Below are 23852 nucleotides of genomic sequence, written 5' to 3'. Positions count from 1 at the left end.
AGAACTATTCTTGTATTCCAAATTTGCTTGACTTATCGAAAAAGAATTTTCAGGGGAGGAGTGCTCAGATACTGGTATTCTTTTAAGTGTCCAGGTGATTAATTTAGAAAATGCTGTTAACTCACTCCAGGTGAGTTACATAATCATTATTTCCAACTTATTTTAACAATCATTTAAAGAAGTTGTTCTCAACTTCAAAGACACATTAGAGTCATAGAGAGTTTTTAAAAAATACCAATCTCTGGTTCAAACCTCTAGAGATTCTGATTGAGTTGGTCAAGTGAAGCCCACACATCTGTCTTTTTTTAAAAGCTCTCCAAGGGAAGTATAGTCTTTTCAGTAAATGGTGTTTGAAAAATTGGATGTCTACATGCAAAAGAATAAAATTGGACTTTCATACAAAATTTAACTTGAGATTTTTAAAAAAACTTAAATGCAATAACTGAAACTGTAAAACTCCTAGAGGAAAGTCTAGGGAAAAAAACTTCTTGACACTGGTCTTGGCAAAAACTTGTTTGGTATGACTTCAAAGCACAGGCAATGAAAGCAAAATAAATGGAACTAATGAGCTTCAGCACAGCAAACAGTCAAGCAAATGAAAAAGCACCTTATGGAATGGGAGAAATAATTTGCAAACCATACATCTGATAAGGGGTTCATATGCAAAATATATAAGGAACTCAAACAACTCAGTAGCAAAACACGAAATTACCCAACTAAAAAAAATGGGCAAAAGACCTGAATAAATGTTTCTCCAAGGACAACATAAAAATGCCAACAGGCATATGAGAAGATGCTCAACATCTATAATCACTGGGGAAGTACAAATCAAAACCACAGTGAGACATCATCTCACATCTGTAAGGATGATTGTTATCAAAAAGATGAAATAACAAGTGTTGGTGAGGGTGTGAGGAAAAGAGAACACTTGTTTGGATACCGTTGAAGGGAATGTAAATCGGTTCAGCCAATATGGAAAACAGTAGGAAGGTTCTTCTCAAAATTGAAAGTAGATTCTTCTCAAAATTGAAACTATGATTCAGCAATCCTGTTTCTCAGTATATATGCAAAGAAGATAAAACAGTATCTTAAAGGGATGTCTACACCTCCATATTTATTGCAGCATTATTCACAATAGCCAAGATATGGAAATGACCTAAGTGTCCGTGGATGGATGAATGGACAAAGAAATTGTGGTATAAATATACAACTGAATATTATTCAGCCTTTAAAAATAAAACCTTGTCATTTGTGACAATGTGGATGAACCTAGAGGACATTATGATAAGTGAAATAAACTAAACATAGAAAGGCAAATGCCATATGATCTTACTTATATGTGGAAGCTGGGAAAAAATTCAAATCTGTAGAAGCAGAGAGTAGAATAGTGATTACCAGGGGCTAGAGGAAGGGATGAGGGAAAGGGTAGATGTTGGTCAAAGGCTACAACTCTCTGTTATAACATGAACAAGTTCTGGGGATCTAGTGTAGAGCAGGGTGACTTTTGTCAATAATACTGTATGGTTTACTTGAAATTTGCTAAGAAAGTGTATCTTAAGTGTCCTCAACAAACACAAATGCACACACACACAGAGGAGCAAATTGTAACTAAGTTTGGTGATGGATGTGTTAACTAATTTGATTGTGACAATCATTTCAAAATGCATCCATATATGAAATCATCATATTTGTACACCTAAGATATATACAATTTTTATTTTTATTTGTCAATTATGCCTCAGTAAAGTTGGAGCTGGAGCCTTTCAGGTGTTTCTCATGTGCAGTCAGGCTTTGGATGAAAGCCTGCTAAAAGGCCTTTAGTCCCCATCTTTACCAGACTATTTGCTTCAGCACCCAGACTGCTCACCCCCCAGATCTTCCCTTACACCTCCATCCCTGGCCTTGGTGAAGCGCTTCTCTGTAGAAGCAATGCTTCCATCAAAACAGTTGGCACAAGATTGGGATTTAGCTGTTTCCTTTGTCAGAAAGTAAACTTCCTGAGAACACCAGGGATGAATTGTCCCTGACTCCCCGTGCCTGGAGAACCGGATTTAGTCAGCTCTTTAAGAAGTAATTGGAACTGTTTTGTTTTCTGTACTGCTTAGCGCAGGACAACATAGCGTGGGTCTGGCTCCGCCCCTTACCACAACATAGCGTGGGTCTGGCTCCGCCCCTTACCAACCCTGAACATTGGACATGTTAGATATAATTTTAATCTTGCTGAGCCTCTGTTTTCTTTTCTGTAAATTGGACACCTCTTGGGATAGTTGTGAAGTTTAGAAGAGATGATTAAAGTAAAGCATGTCTCTTGATGCAAAGTGTGTTGTAAGTGATTTGGTAAATGTGACTATTTTTATGGTATGCTAATTTGCATCGGTGAGTTCACTGTATGTTCTTCAACATTATTATTGCCAGAAATGTCATAGTTGATCCATACCTAGCAATGCATTTTAGAGGGTGGCCCCAAAGTATGGTTTATGGACGGGTACTTCTATTTTCTTGAATTCTTAGACTAATGCTTTTCACACTGTGGTCTGTGTCTGGTCTGGCAATATCAGCACTACCTGGAAACTTGTTAGAAATGTAAATTCCTGGGTGCCGCACCAGACTCGCTGAATCAAAAACTCAGATTCTGAGTAGTAGTAATCTATGTTTCAACAAGCCCTTCAGAAGATCTGGATATACACTGAAGGTTACAAGATACTGGTTTAGAAGAACCACTGTTTAAAAACATTTTTAGCTACCTGATACAGATTCCTAGTTCTTTCTGAACCACTGCTTCCTGACCAGAGGAGAGAAGGATGGCACCTCTTCCTTACAGTTGTGTATCAGATCTCCAAGGGGCTCACAGATTTGAAAAAGTACCCCAGAGATTCTGATATCCCCTCTAGGGACCATGTTTCTTATAGTTGTTTTTTTTTTTTTAAATGTAGTTTTAGGCCTTAATTTTGGAAGTGATTCAGATTCGGCAGGTCTAATGGCTGAAGGATATTATATGGATTTATATTTAAAGGATATTATATGCCAAGCTGTATGCCAAGTGCTTTTATAGATATAATTTTAGTGCATGTGTCCATAACATTATTATTAATATTTTACAAACAAAGAAGCTAGGTATAGTGGCTCATGCCTGTAATACTAACACTTTGGGAGGTCAAGGTAGGAAGATGGCTTGAATCCAGGAATTTGATACTAGCCTGGGCAACATAGCAAGACCCCATCTCTAAAAACAATTTTTTTTTTAATTTTTTTCTTGAAGTAGTGGCACACGCCTATACTGTAGTCCCAGCTACTCCTGAGGCAAGAGGGTCACTTTAGCCCAGAAGTTTGAAGCCTCAGTGAGCCATGATGGTGCCAGCCTGGGCAACAGAGTGAGGCCCCATCTCTATTAAAAAACAAAAAACAAAGATCAAAGAATGTAAGCAACATGCCTTTAATAACACATAGTAATAACAGAGCTGGATTTAAACTTCCTAAATCATGTGGAAATCTCTCTTTGAATTATGTGGCCTCAGTCTACTGATCTTTGGAATGAATTAAATACAAAACAACCTTAATCATCCTGTTATTATTGATAACTTCACTACTATAAACTATAGTCATAATATTTCTGCAACTTCAAAACCAAGGGATTTAAAGGGGGAGTTTCCAGTTCTGATAATGGGTGACTCTCCCTATATAAACTCTCAAAATATATAAAAAATAAAAATCTGAAGACTATGGAGAGAGATAAAAAGCCATCTGATTCCTTGGCTAGCAGCTCCCCTATCCAGGAGGGGGTTTGACCCTTAAAAGAAGAGTACTACATTTGTTGGGATCCACACCTATAGACTTCACATGGAAGAACAACTATTAAAATGGCAGCTGAGTTCTACCTGAATGGAGTCAGTCTACGGTTGGCAGAATAATGTTCACCCACCCCAAAATGTCCACATCCTAATCACGGTGAATATGTTACCTTACATGGCAAAAGAAATGTTGTAGATGCGATTCATGATATGGGCACTGAGAAGGGGAGGTTCTTCTGGATTACCCAGGTGGGCCGGCTGGGTCAGAGAAATATATGAGTAGGAGACAAGAGAGATTTGAAGTGTGATAGGACTTGCAACACTGTTTCTAGCTTTGAAGGTGGAGGATATGGGAGTCGCAAGCCAAGAAATGAGGTAGCCTCTGGAGGTGAGAACAGCCCTGAATTGATGGCCAGCAAGGAGACAGGAACCTTCGTCCTGTAAATATAAGGGACCAAATTTTGCCAACAGTCTGAATGAACAAGGAAACAGATTCTTCCCTAGAGCCTCCAGAAGGAGTAATCCCTGCCAATGCCTTGATTTTCATCTTGTGAGTTGCTAAGGAAAGGAACAGTTAAACCATGCTGTACCTGAACTTCTGACCCATAGAACTGTGAGATAATAAATTTGTGTTGTTTTAAGCCCCTAGGTTTGTGGTAGTTTGTTATGGCAGCATACTGATGCTGAAGAAAATGCGTCAATATCTTTAAAGTCCTGAAAGAAAAACAAGTGCATATATAGTTCCATATCCAACAAAAACATCCTTCATAAATGAAAGTGAAATAAACACATTATCAGATAAAGGAAAGCTGAGAGAATTTGGTGCCTGCAGATCTACACTGTGACAACTGCTAAAAGAGTTCTTCAAGATGAAGGGAAATGATATCAGATGGAACTCCACATCTAGAGGAAGAAATTATAAGAGGGTAAATACAAAAGACGGTTTTCTAAATTTCTTTTAAAAAAGCTGGTCTTTAATGCAAAATTCCAGCATTACACCATGAGGTTTATAAGTTAATACAAACGATGAGAGAGGTTAATGGAATTACACAGTTGCAAAGTACTTCCATTTCTTATGAAGAAGTATGATATTAATTCTAAATAAACTGACAAGGGTGTGTATGTGTGTAGTAATATCTAAAAATGTGCAAAAAGATACAGTTAAGCCTTTAGAAAAATTAAGATGGACTTTTTTTTTAAATGTATATCCAAAAGAAAGCAAGAAGAAGAGGCAGAAACATAAAAAGATAGATGAGCAAATAGAAAACGAATAATAAAATAATAGACATAAATACAACTCTGGTAATAATTATATTAAATATTAACTGAATAAATTTAGATTGACCGAATGAAATAAAAAGTAACAAAAAGATAGATGAGCAAATAGAAAATGAATAATAAAATAATAGACATAAATACAACTCTGGTAATAATTATATTAAATATTAACTGAATAAATTTAGATTGACCGAATGAAATAAAAAGTAACACTCAATTTTACGCTGTTTGTATGGAACACACTTTAAGCATAAATCCACAGGTACGTTTTAAGTAAAAGGATGGAAAAAGATATGAGATGCAGACAAGTATGCACGAGAGAGTTGGCACGGCTCTATTAATGTCGTACAAGGTTCATTTCAAGATAATATGCATCACTGAAGATAAAGATTTTTTTTAATAATAAAAGTTAATACGAAGACAAAAGTAACATAAAGGTATAGGAACCTAGTAGCAAAATTTAACAACGTAGAGAGCAAAAAAACTGACATACTGAAGGGAGAAAAAGGTAAATCTACAAACATGGTTGAAGACTTTAAAAGTTCTTTCATAGTGTTTGACAGCACAACTAGATGAAATAAATCAGCAAGGATATATAAGATTTTTTCAACACTATCAATCACTTTGACCTGATTAACATTTATAGAGCATACAGCCAGCAACCTCAAAATACCCATTTTAAGTGTATTCTTTTCAAGTGCAGATGGAGTATTTACCAATACATCATGTGCTATATCATAAAATAAGGATTTTCAGTTAATTTTAAAAGATTAAATTTTTACAAGGTATGCTTTCTGGTGATAATGGAACTAAATTAGAAATCAATAGTAAGATATCTAGAAAAAAACACCAAATATTTGAAAATTAAACATATATCTTAATCTATGAGTCAGGTAAGACATCAATAGAAGATTAGTAAATATTTCAAACTAAACTATAATGAAAATAAATTGTTAGAATTTGTGAAATGTGGCTAAAGTATTTCAAAGAGAGACATCTGTAGACTTGAAGAATAAGAAACGTTTAAAATCGATCAACTAAGTTTCCCCTTTAAGATTTTAAAACAGGAAGAATAAATTGATCCCAAAATAAGTAGATAGAAGGAAATAATCAAAATAAGAGCCAAAATCAGTTATATAGAAAAAATAAAGTTAAAGTCCAAGCTACATTGTTTAAAAGATTAATAATTTTGTTAAACTATTAGCAGTACTGGGCGCAGTGGCTCATGCCTATAATCCCAGCACTTTGGGAAGCTGAGGCAGGTTGATCATCTGAGGTCAGGAGTTCAAGACCAGCTTGTCCAACATGATAAAACCCTGACTCTGCTAAAAATACAAAAATTAGCTGAACATGGTGATGGGCGCCTATAATCCCAGCTACTCGGGAGGTGGAAGTTGCAGTGAGCCAAGATTGTGCCACTGCAGCCTGGGCAAGAGTGAAACTCATTCTCAAAAAAAAAATTAGCAATACCAATGGAGGAGACAAGAAGAAAGAAAAAATGCAAATCACCAGAAAAAAGAGTGGTTATTATAAATCCATAGTTAGTAAAACAATTTTTAAAAAATCAACAACTTTATGCCAATAAATTCAGCAACCTAGATAAATTGCATACATAAATGCAACTTTAAAATGTTACAAGAAGAAATAAAATAAATAGGAAATCTCAATAGCTTTATTTCTATTTCCCTCACAAAACCACACACTAGGCCAGTTTGTTTAGACTAATGAGTTCTGTCAAGCATTTAAGGAAGAGCTAATACCGATACACAAAATCTTTCAGAAAACAGATGAGAGAATACTTCCCTATTTGTTTTGAGACCAATATAACCCTGATACAGAACCTGAAAAAAAAAATACGTTACATGAAAGGGATATTACACATCACTATATCTCACAAATATTGATGAAAAATTCTCTAACAATCTATTACAGATCAAATATAGTAATATATAAAAATATTAATAGAATATTAATAGGTCAATTAATCCTAGGAATGCAAGGTTGGTTTGACATTTGAAAATCAATCAATGTGGCGTACCATACCATAATAAGAAATCAAAAAAAAAAAACTACAGAATCAGCTCAGTGGAGTCATTAAAAGCATTTGACAAAGTACAACAACCATTTGTGATTTAAAACTTCTAGCAAATTAGAAAGAGAAGGAACTTTCTTAATCTGATAAAGAGCATTTAGGAAACCTTAAAGTAGCATCACAGTTAATGGTAAAAAAGTAAGTCCTTTTCCCCTTAGATTAGAGCAAATCAAGTATGTTTGCACCTCTATATATTTTACTGGGTGATTAAGTCAGCACAAGAAGAAAAAAACAAATAAACATAAAATTAGCAAGAAAGAAGCCAAACTGTCTTTATTCACAGACAGCATGACTTTTTTGTCCAAAATAATCTACAAAAACACTTATAACTAGCAAGATCATAGGAAACAAATTCAATATACAAAAATCCATTGTATTTCTATATAGTAGCAACAAATATTTGGAAATTAAAATTTAAAAATACTTTTTTCAATAGCTTTAAAGATATGAAATACATAAGGGATACATTTAACAAAATATATCCCTTATGTATTTCTCCTGCTGAGGCAGAAGAATTGCTTGAACCCAGGAGGCGGAGGTTGCAGTGAGCCGAGATTGCGCCATTGCACTCCAGCCTGGGTGGCAACAGCAAAACTCCATCTCAAAACAAAACAAACAAAAAAACTAAAAAACCCACAACATCAAAATTTTAAGTGCAAAACTTGTGCACTTAAAATCACAAGGGACTGCTTAGAAAAATCAAATAGGCCTAAATAAATGGAAAGATATGACATGTACATGGGTTGGAAGATTCAAATTGTTAAAGATGCCAACTCTCCTCAAATTAATTTATAGATTCAGTGAATCAACTTAATGCAACAGGCTTTTTGTAGATATTGACAAGCTGATTTTGTAATTTATGCAAAAATGCAAAGAGATCAAAAGAGCCTAAAGACTTTTAAAAGGAAGAATGAGATTAAATAGGATTTATACTACCTGATTTCAAAAATTAAAGTAATAAAGGCAGTGTGATATTGTAAGAATAGACAAAATAGATGAATGAAGCAGAATTGAGAGCAGAAATATACCCACATGTATATTTACATTTTACAAAATCACCAAGTTAATGCAATAGGGAAAAGAAAGTCTTTTTAACATGTATCCTAGAAAAAAGTGGATAAACATATGGGAAAATGAATATTGATCACTACTTCACACTACACACAAAACTTAATTCAAAATGGATAATGAACCTAAACCTAAAGCTATAAATATCAAGTCTTCAGTAATAGCATAGGAGAAAACCTTGAGTGTCATTATGAAATAGAATAGACAAAGTTTTTTTTTACAGGGGACAAAAACAGTATTAAACGTAAAAATAAAAAAAAATAATACACTACATCAGGCCAGGCACAGTGGCTCATGCCTATAATCCCAGCACTTTGGGAGGCCAAGGCAGGAGGATCACCTGAGGTCAGGAGTTAGAAACTAGCCTAACCAACATGGTCTCTACTAAAAATACAAAATTTTATTAAAAATAAAATACCACCAGGGTGTAGTGGTACATGCCTGTAATCCCAGCTACCAGGGAGGCTTGGCAGAAGAATGGCTTGAACCCTGGAGGCGGAGGTTGCAGCGAGATGAGATTGCGCCATTGCACTCCAGCCTGGGCGACAAGAGCAAAACTCCATCTCAGAACAAAACAAACAAACAAAAAAACAAAAAACCCACAACATCAAAATTTTAAATGTATCTTCACCAAAAGACACCATTAGGAAAATATAAAAATAAGCCACATACTAAGAGGAAATATTTACAATACGTATCTGAAGACAGACTTCTAAATCAATAACGAGGTAACCCAGTTTCTCAAGTGGGCAAAAAAACTTAGATACTTCACAGAGAAAGATATACAGATAGCCAATAAATACATAAACAATGTTATCAGCAACATTCATCAGGAGAATGCAAATTATAATCACAAGAATATTTACACATTCAGTAGAATGGATGTAATTAGAAGACTGACACCACTAAATATTGGCAAAAATGCAAAGCAACCAGAATCCTCATCTTTTGATGATGACTATGTGAATTGGTACAACCAATTTGTAAAAAGTGGTTTTACTTTGTAAAAGGTTTGACAATTTCTTATGAAGTCAAACATATACCTACCCTTTGACCCAGTGATTCTACTTCTGTATGTTTACCTAAGGGAGGTGAAAACATAACATCCACAAAAAGACATACATGAAGTGTTCATGTGTTCATACCAGTTTTGTTCAAGCCAGCCTAATATTGGAATCACCCCAAAAGTCCATCAACAATAGAATGGGTAACACCACTGTGATATATTCATACCATACAGTGTGACTTAGCAATCTAAAAAGTGACTTATTACTTACGTATTCGTGTAGATGAATCTCAAGTATTATGTTGAGTGAAAAAAATCAGACACAAAATAGGATATACTATTGGATATGTATAGTATATATATTAGTCAGTTTGTGCTGCTCTAACAACATACCACAGACTGGGTAATTTAAAAAGTACAGAAATTTATTTCTCACAGTTCTGGAGGCTGAGAATTCCAAGATCAAGATCAAGGTGCTAACCTCTGATCTGGTGAGAGTATTCTTGCTGCATTCTCACCGGGCAGAAGGGGAAGATAGTGTAAGCTAGCTAGATGCTGCCTGAAGCCTCTTTTAAAACATCATTTTTTGTTTTATTATTATTATTATTTTGAGTTGGAGTTTTGCTCTTTCACTCAGGCTGGAGTGAAATGGCATGATCTCCACTCACTGCAAACTAAGCGATTCTCCTGCCTCAGCCTCCGGTGTCTGGGATTACAGGCTTGCACCACTGTGCCTGGGTAACTTTTGTGTTTTTAGTAGAGACAAGGTTTCACCATGTTGGCCAGGCTGGTCTTGAACTCCTTACCTCAGGTGATCCACCCTCCTCAGCCTCCCAAAGTGCTGGGATTACAGGTATGAGCCACAGCACCTGGCCCTAAAGCATCTTAATCTCAGTAGAGAGGGAGCAGCCCTCATGGCCTAATCACCTTGTAAAGGCCTTACCTGTTAATGCTGTCACAGTAGTGACACCTAAATTTTGGAGAGGATCAATTTCAACATGAAATTTGAAGGGGACAAAACCATTCAACCCATAGCAACTGTGAGGTACTATAATAAGGCAAAATGTATCTCTAGGAATTGGAATCAGAATGGTGGTTACCTCTGAGAGGAAGACTTAACTGGAAGGAGACACCAAGAAATTTTCTGGGGTTTTGGAAATGTTCTGCATCAGTTGTGGCGGTGGTGATGTGGATGTATTCTTTTATCAAAATTCATTAACTTATAACTTAAGATGTGTACTTTTTCCTATATGTAATTTTTTACCTTAAAAAAAAAAGTAGCAATGGAGCGAAGTCAACAATTTGAGACTGGTTGCTAGACATTTGAAAAAAAACCAGGTCCTAGTGTGCTGGCATGCTTTGGATTTTACTAACTGTAAGAAAATACATTTTATTATACATTTGACATTTAATATATATCAAGCATCTTAAATATTAATCAAAAATTGATTTAGAAACATTAGAACCTTAGCACATTCCTCTTGAGTAATGGATTTTCACACATTGGCCTTGCCTGGTTCCACGCATCCCTTCCCCCTTGGTAAATGAATGCAGGCTATTGAGGCTGTTTTGCAGATCAGAGCTTCATTTTCCATATACTTGACCACTTTATAGTATTTGAATATTTCTCAGAATGCATTTTTCCTAATGTGGAACTTTTATATGAGAATGTCTCTAATATAAGGCTACTTGCCATTATTTAAGTGAAATATGACCTGTTGCTTGCAACTGGATTTAAATGCTAAGTCAATCTTGAACAAAAAATTGAGACCAGTTAAATATTTTTTCAAAAGCCCTGTTTTGGCAAATACTAAGGGAAACAAAGAGCTGGCAGAATTTTATATTTAAGATCTGTTTAGCAAATAAGGAATGGTTACTTGGTTTGGAGTAGAGAGAAAACTTAGCAAAAGCTGATAAACAAAAATTCAAATTACTGGTATTCTACTTTTGAGTTTCATGGTAGGTCATTTTTAGTTATATGCAGCTTCTTTCTAAAGAGCAGTGACACTCCTGTTTCTGTAATAACTGACTGGGCAAAAACCTTTGCTCTTCTGGTATTGCATTTTACCAAATCAACTGAAACATAAACAGAATTAGACTTACAGGTGTTCGGCATGATGTCATACTATGGTTGTATTGCTCTTGACCTAAATGATCTATTCCAAAAGAATGAACTGAGGAGACCCATTAATGATCCCATAATAGAGTCAGGCCCTGTGGGCATACTTTCTCTTTTTATTTTGGGGGATTTAGAAGCTGACTTTTCAATTCAAAACAGAGGAATCTGGGCTCTTTCCTTGGCAGAATTGAAAGTTAGCCCATGTAAGCATTTTTCCCCTCTTACCTGTAGAAGGTAACACTGTGTCAGAGATGTTTTTCCCATTTGTAGATGTAGATACTATAATAACAGCAAACTGGGGGACTTGGGGTTTTTAAAGCTACAGAGTGAGGCAGAGATAAGCAACAGTCACACTTCAGGTTCCCAGTTCTTGCTCCAATAGTTCAATGTTTGTTTTGTCAGGCAAATGGACTTAGAATCAGTTGATATGAGTGCCTTTGAGCTAATACAAGGATGATTATAAAAGGCCTTGACTAAAAGCTTAAAGAGTTATACACTGAGTTCAAATAACTCAAAAGAAATCTAATTAGGAAAAGAAATATTAGGCAGAAATATAACTTGCTTACCAATCTAACCAGGTTGGCTTCTCATTTATTCATTCAACCATGATGTTTAGCTGTGTAGGCTGCGGAAGCTTAAAGATATTTAAGATGATTTTCCTGGGTTTTTTTTCTTCCTGCTTTAAAGTAACTTTCACTCTATTGTAAGAACAAGAAATACAGACTGGAAAGCTTGAATTAAGTAACAGGAAAAGATTCAAATAATGTTAGAGTGTATCTCTCAAAGAAGTGTTACAAGTCAAAGATCATCAGTGATTATGCAGATTTTGAGAAGGAAATTGAATATCCAGGAAGGATTGAATCTTGTCTGCACAAAGTGCTTACCTGGCTGCCACTTCAGCTGTTTATCCAATTTGTTAGTTTTCACTATTGTGAAAAATGCATGTGTATTCTCAGCAGAATAGAATGAGCTGCAGTTATTATTACATGTATGTTTAAATGCCAGAGATGCCTATTATAACTCTCAATACAATGTATTGTAATCAGTTATTTTCTTATTTGTCTCTTTTTCTATATTCAATACCCCTGAGGACATGAACTGTGATATAACAACAACAAACATTTATTAAGCTCTTACTGCATACCAGGTATCATTTTAAATTTCAAACATTTCCCATGTATTAACTCACTTAGTCCTCCTAATAACATCATAACATAGGTATCATCCCCATGTTTAGAGATGAGGAAATTGAAGCATGGAGAACTGAAGAAACATACTCAGAAGGGACAGAGAACTTGTGGCAGAGCTGAGCTACGAAAACAAGCAGTCTGGCACTAAAAGATCATGCCTTAATCTATACACTGTGCCACGTCTCATCTTAGTATTATTTGTGCCTAAAATAATGAGTGGCACAGTATCGTTGGCTAGATGAACACATGGATGAGGAATAGTTTACATAACTATGAGTTTTTAAAAAGGGATCTGAGTATTAAGGCAAGCACATGGGAAGCAACTCCAGAAAGCGTCACTGAAGATCAATCACCCTGGAGCATACAGAGCACACAGATGCCCCCCAGAAATGACAGGATGTCCCCAAACCATGGATGTCCTTATGCTTTTAGTCCTTTCTCTATTTCTTTCTATAGCTACAGTGTACGTTTTGGCTCGGATGATTGTCCAATCAAAGCTTTTTCAAAAAGCAACCCCCGCTCTTTGCTATACTCTGAATGTTTGCATCACTCCAAAATTTCCTATGTTGAAAGCTAATCCCCAATGTGACGATATTTGGAGATGGGGCCTTTGGGAAGTGATTAGGTCATGAGGGTAGAGTTCTCATGAATGGGATTAGTGCCCTTATAAAAGAGGCCCCAGAGAGCTCCTTTGCCCCTTCTACCCATGAGGACACAGTGAGAAGATGGCCATCTATGAAATGGGAAGTAGGCTGTTACCAGACACTGAATCTCAATCTTGGGCTTCCTTAATCCTGGGCTTCCCAGCCTCCAGAACTATGAGAAATCAATTTCAGTTTTTTTATAATACACTCTAGTTTCAGTTGTTTATAATACACCTCAGCCTAAACGGACTAAAATACCCTCAAACTCGCTGAAGTATTAAGTTCATGAAGAGAAATCTCATGGATGTAAGTGGAAGAACATTTACTGGAGTAGAGAAAGAACCAATTCCTAGAGATACCGTGTGTCTGCTACAAGAGTGTTAAATTCATACTTTTAAATGTTATAAAGTAAATGTCACTTAAGGATTTATTATGTTTTTCTCATGGTTTAGGGATCTAAACTGCTCAAATGAAAATACTTAAAACTCCTCATTCAAAGAGGCAGTGGTTTATCTTTATCAGCCACCCTAACCTAGTTATGTCCTGCAAGGCATCTGACCATGTATTCCAAGGGCTCTGGCCAAAACCAAAGTTTTCATGCCTTTCCTCTGAATACATGGTATTCATTCATCAAAGCATTCATTTCCTCATTTATCTATGCATTCATTCATTCATTCAGCAACCTTGCTGTTCCTTGTTCTTTGCTTTGTATTTGCCACAGCTGGCACCAGGCGGTGCATATACAATGGTTAGCAGAACAGTTTCACGCCGTGATCTCTTGAAGATTACAGTTTAGTGGTGTCAATATGTAAACATGTGTCTTAGTGAATATCTGTATATGCCATATGTAATTCTTAGGCATTTAATTTCTGAGTCTTGTTTTTTCATCTGCATAATGGGGTGAAAACAGGCCTGGCCTTTTTCACATGATGAAGTGAAACTTAATGTCAGCAAAGTTCCCTATTTTAAATGTAAAAACAGAACCCACAAATAAAATGCCCTTATTTAATCAGTTAACTCACATTGATAATGTTGATAGCTGGAGCAGTTTGTTGTTTCAGAGGTTTTAGGAAGCAGACTGGGGTGGTATAAAGAGCTCGGCTTTTAAGAAACTGACATCTTGAATTCAGACATCACCAGTTACTAGCTGTGTCTCCTTTTACATAACCTCCCTGGACTTAATTCCCTCATCTCTAAGAAGAGATTTACCATGCCTACCTTGCAAGGTAGTTTGAAGGACAAAAGAGAGTTTATAAATCACTTGACACAATTCAGTCTTCGATAAATGCAGCTGTTAATTTCAGTATCATCAGTTGTTCAGAAATCAGGTATTAGGACTCTTAGTTTTCCTGTATATCTTCCTTCTTCCCTTCTTACTGCTTCCTGATTCTGCCACTCCTGTATCCACTGGCACTGTAGTCACCCCCTAGAGTACCACAGTTGAGGACTGCCCTCCCAATCAATATTCTGTGCTCCATCATAACCTTCCTTGTTTCATCAACAAAAACTAACAACTCTCATCCTAGTCCCTCAGGGTTCTGCTTTCCATGTGGATGCCCGAGGCTGATGTTACCATTCTGAGATGAATTCTGTTGGTTCATTTGTTGTATGCCAAGTGTGTGCCAGGTGTTTTATCTCAGGTGTTCCTCCAAGGCAAATATTATTTCCATTTTACAGACATGTGGGATATTCTCCCAAATCCACACAGTAGAAAGTGGGAAAACTGAGATCTGAGCTCCTTCTGTGGAATCTAACACTTAGTGACTCCATATAAACAAATATGAATTAGAAAGAAATACAACCTTTAAGATATAGCACTAAGCAAGCAAATAGTTGGGATCTGTATTTTAAGAAATACTTGGCTTTTATAAAAGCAAGTACATAAGACAGCCGATTAACTGTTCTTTATTGAGCACCAGTTACATGCCAGGGACTGTCCCAGATGTTCAACATACAGAGATGGATAAGCATGATCTTGCTCAAAGAAGCTCATGTAGCTGGAGGAAGAGAAGTGAGGATAAAGTCATGTGACTATGAAATAATTAGTTCAGCCTCGGTTGGGTATGGTGTAGTCGGGGCATATTTCATGTGTAGGTTTTGGTGGAAGGTGCTGACAGACAGAGGAAGGAGAAAACGTGGCTCCAAGATCAAGTAAATAGCATGACAAGGCGACAAAGGTGTAAGACAAAGGAGCTGTTGGAAGGACTGCAAGAAGGAATAAGGCTTGATAGAATAATATGTTCATGGAGAAGAGTGAGAAAAGAAGCTAAGGAAGTGTGTTAGGGTGAGCCAAAGCACCGGAAAGTCTTTGATGCTATGCTGAGGCATTCGGACTTGAGTCTATAACTGATGAAGAGCCACAAAAAGTCTTTGTTTAAAACTGTATTTTAAAATAATAACTGTGTGAGTATCATCTAACCCCACTGAGTTGGCTTATGGTTTTTAAGATACCAGAGATCACATTGTGCCTCGCTCCTGGATATACTGCAGGATAAAACCTTAGTATAATTCAGTCTGAATGAACAATAGTAATTAGTCCTGAACTATGCCTTGGTGTTATAATGCACTGCACATGGTGATAGAAAATAAGCCCCCAGTGACTCATAAACAAAATGAATGAATTATTGAAGTCCCTGTCCTAATTTTATCTCTGGTGTAGAGGTTGGACTATCCATTAGAGCAATTCTAGGGTGAAAAGCCCAATTTGCCACAAGACCCCAATTTTCTATCCTACTGCCACCTTTCCTTTCTATCTTGAATTCTATTTGAGGCTGTAACTTTCCTAAACCGGATTCTAGAGTTTTAGGAGCTGTGCATCAGTAGCTCTGGCATGGCTTGGAGTCTTCCTCAATCCAGCAATGGAACTAAAATGAAAATAGAATTACCAAAAGGGCAGATGCAGTATCTTATATCACTTTTATTATATTATATTTTAGCAGCTGAGACAGGACAGGAGAATATTATAGAATCAGCTTGCTGCAGTCTCGCCTATAATTATATTTTTCCTTGATAAGGCATTGGCAAGTAGCCCACCAAAATATTGATGTGAAACTTGATCTCCCAGGGATGTGGAATTTCTCCAGCCCTGGGATTGAGACTGAGAGGTTTTGGAAGTGTTTGGCAGCTGTAGTAAATTCAGGAGCTGGAGGTAAGGAACAATTCTTCTAGTACAAGCCCAAAGTCAATATATTATATAACTACAAAAGACACACTCCTCACTGTACTTTGATACTCTTCATTGGATCTTGTCCAGCTCATGTTATCTTACATATATGTAAACATACACTTTACGTACTATTTGAGAAAAGCTTGGAGTCCTATAAAGATTTTATAAATTTAAATTTAGGGATGGATATGTTAATTATAAGTAGAAATGTGGATTCAAAATTTCCCTCAAAATAAGAAACAGTGAAAAATTATCTGCATGCCCCATTTTATCACATAGTTTGAGTTTGGCTCTCCCCTTGCTATCTTTTTAATACACACCAGGCCAATCTTCTTCTTTTTGGAGACAAAATCTTGCTCTGTCACTCAGGCTGGAGTGTAGTGGTACGATCATAGCTCACTTCAGCCTTGACCTCTCAGGCTCAAGCAATCCTCCTGCCTCCGCCTCCTGAGTAGCTGAGAATAAAGGCACATGCTGCCGTACCTGCAAATTTTAATTTTTCCTTTTTTCAAACAATTTGCTACAATATGGACATATAGCATCAATAGAGTTTGTGGATAACTACATAGTCATGGTTATAAGTGAAGTTATTTTAAATTAGAGCCTATGTAGTTATTTCCCTAGGTGAGACTGTAGGCATTATATCCTCTGGCCTATTAGACCACTAGAGTTCAGTAACAGTGTGTCAGAAGGCTAGTGGTGGAGTGAAAAGAGCATAAGGTTAGGATTCAGACACACCTGAATTTAAAATCCCGACTCTGACACTTATGAGCTTCGTGAGCTTAATGAGCATCTGAGTCTCTTTCATCATGTGTAAACATATGAGGAATAAAATGGTATTACAGGGCCAGGCATGGTGGCTCATGCCTATAATCCCAGCGCTTTGGGAAGTCGAGGTGGGTGGATCATGAGGTCAAGAGATTGAGACCATTCTGGCCAACATGGTGAAATTCTGTCTCTACTAAAAATACAAAAATTAGCTGGGCAGGGTGGCTCATGCCTGTAGTCCCAGCTACTGGGGAGGCTGAGGCAGGAGAATCACTTGAACCCAGGAGGCAGAGGTTGCAGTGAGCTTAGATGGTGCCACTGCACTCCAACCTGGTGACAGAGTGAGACTCTGTCTCAAAAAAAAAATCAGTATTATGTACAAGAAGTACCCAATCATTGTTGGCACCTAGTAGGCGTTATTTTCCCCTATTTTCTTTTCTCTTTCCTACCTCAGAATGTATTTTTGCATGAATGGGCAGAATACCAGGAAATTTACATCACAGACTATCTATTAAGTAAAGGATCTGGTGACCAAGGTTTTCAAAATGGCTTCAGGTGTGATTTTATTTTTAATGTTGCCGTGTATTTATATCAAGTGATACGGTTTGGCTCTGTCCCCACCGTAATCTTATCTTCAGTTGTAATCCCTATAATTTCTACATATCATAGGAGGGACCTGGAGGGAGGTAATTGAATCATGGGGGCAGTTTCCCCCATGCTGTTCTCATGATAGTGAGTGCGTTCTCAAGAGATATGATGGTTTAATAAGCATCTGGCATTTTCCCTGCTGGCAGTCATTCCCTCTCTCCTGCCACCTGTGAAGAGGTCCCTTCTGCTATGATTGTAAGTTTCCTGAGGCCTCCCCAGCCATGTGGAATTGTGAGTCAAACCTCTTTTATTTATAAATTACCCAAACTCGGGTATTTCCTTACAAAAGCATGAGAATGGACGAATACACCAAGCCAGTTTTGTAAAAAATGATTTAATATAGCTTTACAAATAAATACAATTGGTTAAGTAAATGATAGTATAGTAAAAAGATAGAAAAACAGGGACAAAATATTGTAAACCAGTTGCTGTAACTGAGTACAATATTTGGCCAGGAAATTTCCCAGGGAATTTCCATTATATGTAAAAAAGCAAAGATGACAGTTCATCAGAAGAGACAGATTTTACCCTGATACTCAGTTCTAGAAAAAAGAAAGTTCTGATTTGAGTAATTGTATTGAGACTCTTCAGAAGGATTACTGATTTTTAATATGACAGGCAATATTCTTAATTCACACCCTTGAGCATCTAACTAGAGCAGTCAGGCCTGACCATGGCAGCTGGATGTATACAAGGTCTCTCCAGATTCTCGGTTAGAGGCCCCAATTCTAAGAATCAACTAGCTTCACAAGCAACCCAGAGACACTGTGCTAAGTGGAGATTTCCTAGGCTCTAAAGTGAAACCAACTTTGATTCAAACTCAGATCTGCCTCCTACTATCCTTGAAGTTTGGACAAGTTTGTGTGTCTTTCAAATCATAGTAAAAACTGATTAATAATACATCTTAGAGTGTTAGTAAGCATTTAAAGAAAAAAATGTATGGAAAGGGAGAAGTATGTGCCTAAATGGCCTGCCTTTGGTCCTGGGAGTACCACTTCATTCATTTTCTAAGCACAATACAAATTTGAATTGTGAACCTCTGATTGGGTTCTATGCCTCCTTCTGTTGGAAAACCCTCAACAGAGAGATGCTTTCAAGACATCAGCTCCTTGACAAATGCTTGTGCACATCCACTTGTGCACATATACACACATGTAAGAGATTAGTTCTTACATATTACATTGTGAATCATGAAAAATTATACCAAAGAATGATGCCCATTCTGCCTTGTTTAAAGTGCTGCTGTTTCCACTTTAATTCCAAACTTAGGTCCTACATTATTGGCTGGATTGCAAATTTGAAATTCTTAGTCCTAATAGTGGTACTATCCAGTCAATATTGTGTTTCTTTGTTTTTTCAACATTGTACATACTTACAGATCATCTTCTATATAAACCAGTTCATCTTTCTGCATTTCTTCCATATTCACATGGTAGACAGAATAATCTTCCAACAAATAGAGTCTGTTATCAATTTAGGTCACAAGACGGGGACTTGGAAAAAACAAAAATCAAATAGAATTAAAACTTCTCTCTTCTTTTATTTGAAGCTACCACTTCCATTATAAGAAAAAAGGAAGGATTATAATTCATCAGAAGTTTGAGATTTTTGCCTCATATCCAAGTCTGAAGGAAAAAACAATTTTTCTCTGGTCAATTTTCTAAGCATTTCCTTTTCTTGACCTTTATCTGGAATATTTTCTATTGTTGTATTAACCAAGATACATCCTCATGCATGTAATCATATAAAGTTCTTGAAGAATTATTTGTATATCATATATAATAAAAATTTTTGATAATTTAGATCTCTTAATAACCTGAAGGTTACATAAGGCATTATGAAACTACATCAGCAACTTAGTGTAATGACACTGACGATCAAAGGGGTGATAACAGATCTTTGATAAAGGTAAATCCTTCTATCCATGGGGCTCCAGTTCTAGTAGAAGAGAGGCAATGTATTTACATATTTGGGGTTTTTTAAAAATATATTTAACATATCCCTAAAGTAATTGGAGTAAGGCAGCAGACAGAAAATATTGTAGGCAGCTATTCAACTCATTTTCCTCTCTTTCTTTTTTATTTTGTTTATTTTTATTTTTGTAGAGATGGATTCTTCCTTTGTTGCTCGGGCTGGTTTTGAACTCCTGGTTCTATATTTTCCAGCAACCAATTTACCGACCACAGATTGGTTCCAATCTGGGGAGGCAGCGTATCACAGTCTTCATAATGTGGTTGCCACAGGTGGTAATCTCTACCGGGGTATTGTGTGTGTTTGGTTATTGTAACCTAGTTTTCTGAGGACAGATGGCCCCATAATAGAACAGACTCTGGACCCCTCCTAGGTGCCTCATATGTTATAAGACCCAGTTCAAGACAGTATTAATGTTTACTATCCCCATTAAATAATCTCATAGCTTTCCCATTTTAGAAACAGGTACTCCAAAAATAAATCTTCAAAACTAAAATTGGAATTATCTATGCCATGTCTATATAGTGTTGTAATATATATATTAGTGCTGTTAGATTTTGAAAGTATTTGGAGCCCATATTTTAAATGGGCTCCTATTACCTTTAGACTTTCATAGAACAACAGATAATTGAAGATTTGAAAGTTTGCCTAATTTAATTTGGGGGGTTGTAGAAATGTTTCCACCAAGAAAAACAAGAGTTCTGGATTCCTGCTTTTAGCATCTATAGGAAGGGGTATATTCTATAGTTTTACAAGAGAAAATAATTAACCTAGTATTATGAGAGGGGCATTGAATCAAGTTTCTTTAAGACATAGTCTTATACAAAGATGAGTAAACAAGTTCAGGTTTTATTACATTACACATAGCATGAACTGTAATTTAATACTTTACCTAAGCCTTATACCAAAACGTATGCTATAGATTTTAAATAAATTCTGGTGAAACATTTAAAGAGTTTGTCTTCCAGGTAGATAGACCTATGAAATAGAGTTGGTTAGGAAAAATATTGTTTTGTCTGTAAGACAAAGAAAATTTAAGTAGCTTATAAAGATTACTCATGGTCCTTAAACATTTTGCTTTTAGGGGGAAGATGTAATTTCAAAAAAAAAATTTTTTTAACCACAGGCAACAATTTTTCTATCTAAAGGACTATCAGCCATGAATAGATCTAAGCTGAAGTGGAAAAAAAAAGTGATCTGATTATTTAAAGTCACGCAAGAAAAATACTTAGATTATTTCAGTTTTTCAAAAAGAAAGTACAACTGAGAGAAAAACATACAATGTTGAACATAACAATCTGCAGGGCTAAATATGTAAAAAGTAGAACCATGTGGTTTATATCAAATTCTGTAGACAACACACAGTCATTCACATAATGGAAGTTAAAATTTTTAATGTAGCCTAAGATCTATTTTTATAGATAGGTGAAGTGAAAGATTACATAAAGTGAAAAGAACTCAGCAAATCTTACCCTCCCTGTATACCAGAAACATCACCTCTAGCTTTACTAGTATTAGAGGCACTGTTTGATAGTACATGCATGTTAATGTGAATGTTGGACTAGATTTTAGATTTCTATCTTCGTCTATTTATAAATAAATATCAAATTGTGTTTGTAGAGATGGCCATCTCATTGGGACCATGTGGGAGCAAAGAAACTCTAATAATGATATTATAATAATATCATGACTATGCAACTATGCACATGAACCTCACTGTGTGCCAGGCATTTTTTTTTTAAGTTGTCTTCTGAATTAATGCAGTGAGTTTTTGTGATGGTTGATATTAAGTGTCAACTTGATTGGATTGAAGGATACAAAGTATTATTCCTGAGTTTGTCTGTGAGGGTGCTGCCACAGGAGATTAACATTTGTCAGTGGACTGGGAGATGCAGACCCACCCTCAATCTGGGTGGGCACATCTAATCTGCTGCCAGCACAGCTAGAATAAAAGCAGGCAGGAGAACATGGAGGGACCATACTGGATGAGTCTTCCGACCTTCATCTTGCCCCCGTGCTGATTGCTTTTTGGCCTCAAACATCGGACTCCAAGTTCTTCAGTTTTTGGACTCTTGGACTTACACTAGTGGTTTGCCAGGGGCTCTAGGGCCTTCAGCCACAGACTGAGGCTGCTCTCTTGCCTTCTTTACTTTTGAGGTTTTGGGACTTGGACTGGCTTCCTTCTTGCTCCTCAACTTGCAGACAGCCTATTGTGGAACTTCACCTTGTGATGGTGTGAGTCCATGCTCCTTAATAAACTCTCCTTCATATATGCACCTATCCTATTAGCCCTGTCCCTCTGGAGAATCCTGACAAATGCGGTTATTATCCCCACTGTTTCTTTCCTATCAATATCCTCACTTGACAGATGAGGAAACTAAGACACAATGAAGTTATATAGTTAACCCAGGATCACACTGCTAGTTAAGTGGCAAAATAGGGATTTAGGCCAAGGAAACAAGTTCTAGAGTCTGCTTTATTGTTAACTATTCCACTATGAGCTAAGATTTAAACTCTTCACCTCACAGACTGAATGTAATTAATAAACAAGTTTTCATATGTTGATCATCACTGGTGCTGCAGTTCATGGAGAAAATAAATTCCCTTTGGGTGATCCACTTTGATTGTATCTTCAAGGAGAGACATCTGGAGACACAATACTGAGGAGTGTAGAAGGACTGAACATATACTGAACTTTGGAAATTGGCCAAACCTTTTCCCTGCCAAATGGGAATTCTGGGCTCCATCTGAGCTGGGTTCTGCAGCTCTGATAGGTGTGTGGGTGGTCAAATCTGGCTTGGTTGCAGGAGTGGGATAAAAGATGAAGGCCTACAGGGAGAGAGATTCTTTAGGGTCCTGAGGATCCATGGAGAAAAACCATACAGCTTTGTTGATTACTCGCACTGTGAATGCATGATCTACAACCTCAACCGGGCCCTCAAAGCTACCTAGTCAGCACTGTTTTCCATGGTTTGCTTGCTCTTCCTGGGTTCCATAGTAAACCGTGTTTTAAAAATGACGTCCTCAAGCCACTGACCCTTAACTTTTCCACCTCACTCTCAGCATGGAAAAAAGAGTCATCAGCTTGGAATTCCCTTGGTCTCCCACCAAGGATTTCCCACATAAGTATCCACCTTTGGCCCCTTTTCTATCTCAGTGGGCTTCCTTCCTATTAGTGCCTGGTTTTCTATTTCCATTCAGGTTCTTACTCTTCCTGCCTGCTCAGAGTCCTTACACCTCATGTAACGGTTTATCCCCTTTTCTGGTTTTGGATTTTTTTTTTTTTTTTTTTGAGACCAGTTCTCACCCTGTCCCCAGGTTAGAGTGCAGTGGCATGATCATAGCTCACTGCAGCCTTGAACTCCTGGGCTCAGGCGATCCTCCTGCCTCAGTCTCCTGAGTAGCTGGAACTACAGGTGTATGCCACCTTGCCCAACTTATTTTTCATTTTTTAAAGCTTTTATTTTAGGTGCAGGAGTACATGTGCATTTGTTATATTGGTAAATGCATGTTACAGGGGCTTGATGTACAGATTATTTTGTCACCAAGGTAATAAATATAATACCTGACAGGTAGTTTTTGAATACTCTCCGTCCTCCCACCCTCCACCTTCAAGTAGGCCTCAGTGTCTGTTGTTCCCTTCTTTGTGTCCATATGTCCTCGAGATTAGCTCCCACTTGCAAGTGAGAACATGCGGTATTTGGTTTTCTGTTACTGTGTTAGTTTGCTAAAGATACGGCTTCCATCTCCAACCATGTTGCTGCAAAGGACGTGATCTCTGTCTTTTTAATGGCTGCATAGTATTCCATTGTCTATATGTACCACCTTTTAAAGATCCAGTCTGTCATTGATGGGCATTTCATGTCTTTGCTATAGTAAATAGTGCTGCAGAGAACATACTCATGCATGTGTTTTAATGGCCAAAACGCAACTAAACTAAAGAGATTCTGCACAGCAAAACAAACTATAACAGAGTAAACAGACAACCTACAGAATGGGAGAAAATATTTGCAAACTATGTATCCAACAAAGATCTAATATCCAGATGCTACAAGGAACTTAAACAAATTTACAAGCAAAAAATAATCCCATTAAAAAGTGGGCAAAAGACACG

At 36.8% G+C, this 23852-nt stretch overlaps 1 pseudogene; it reads right to left on the bottom strand.

Annotated features, from left to right (window-relative positions):
- The window catches only part of LOC105715600 (ribosome production factor 2 homolog), a 56622-nt pseudogene extending 37432 nt beyond the window's left edge, over positions 1-19190 (bottom strand).
- Between the last annotated feature and the right edge of the window lie 4662 nt (positions 19191-23852).

Source organism: Aotus nancymaae, unplaced genomic scaffold (genome assembly GCF_030222135.1).
Source record: "Aotus nancymaae isolate 86718 unplaced genomic scaffold, 86718_ANA_hifiasm-v0.15.2.pri h1tg000003l, whole genome shotgun sequence".
Classification (NCBI taxonomy): domain Eukaryota; kingdom Metazoa; phylum Chordata; class Mammalia; order Primates; family Aotidae; genus Aotus; species Aotus nancymaae.
This window is presented reverse-complemented; position numbering and strand designations above follow the sequence as displayed.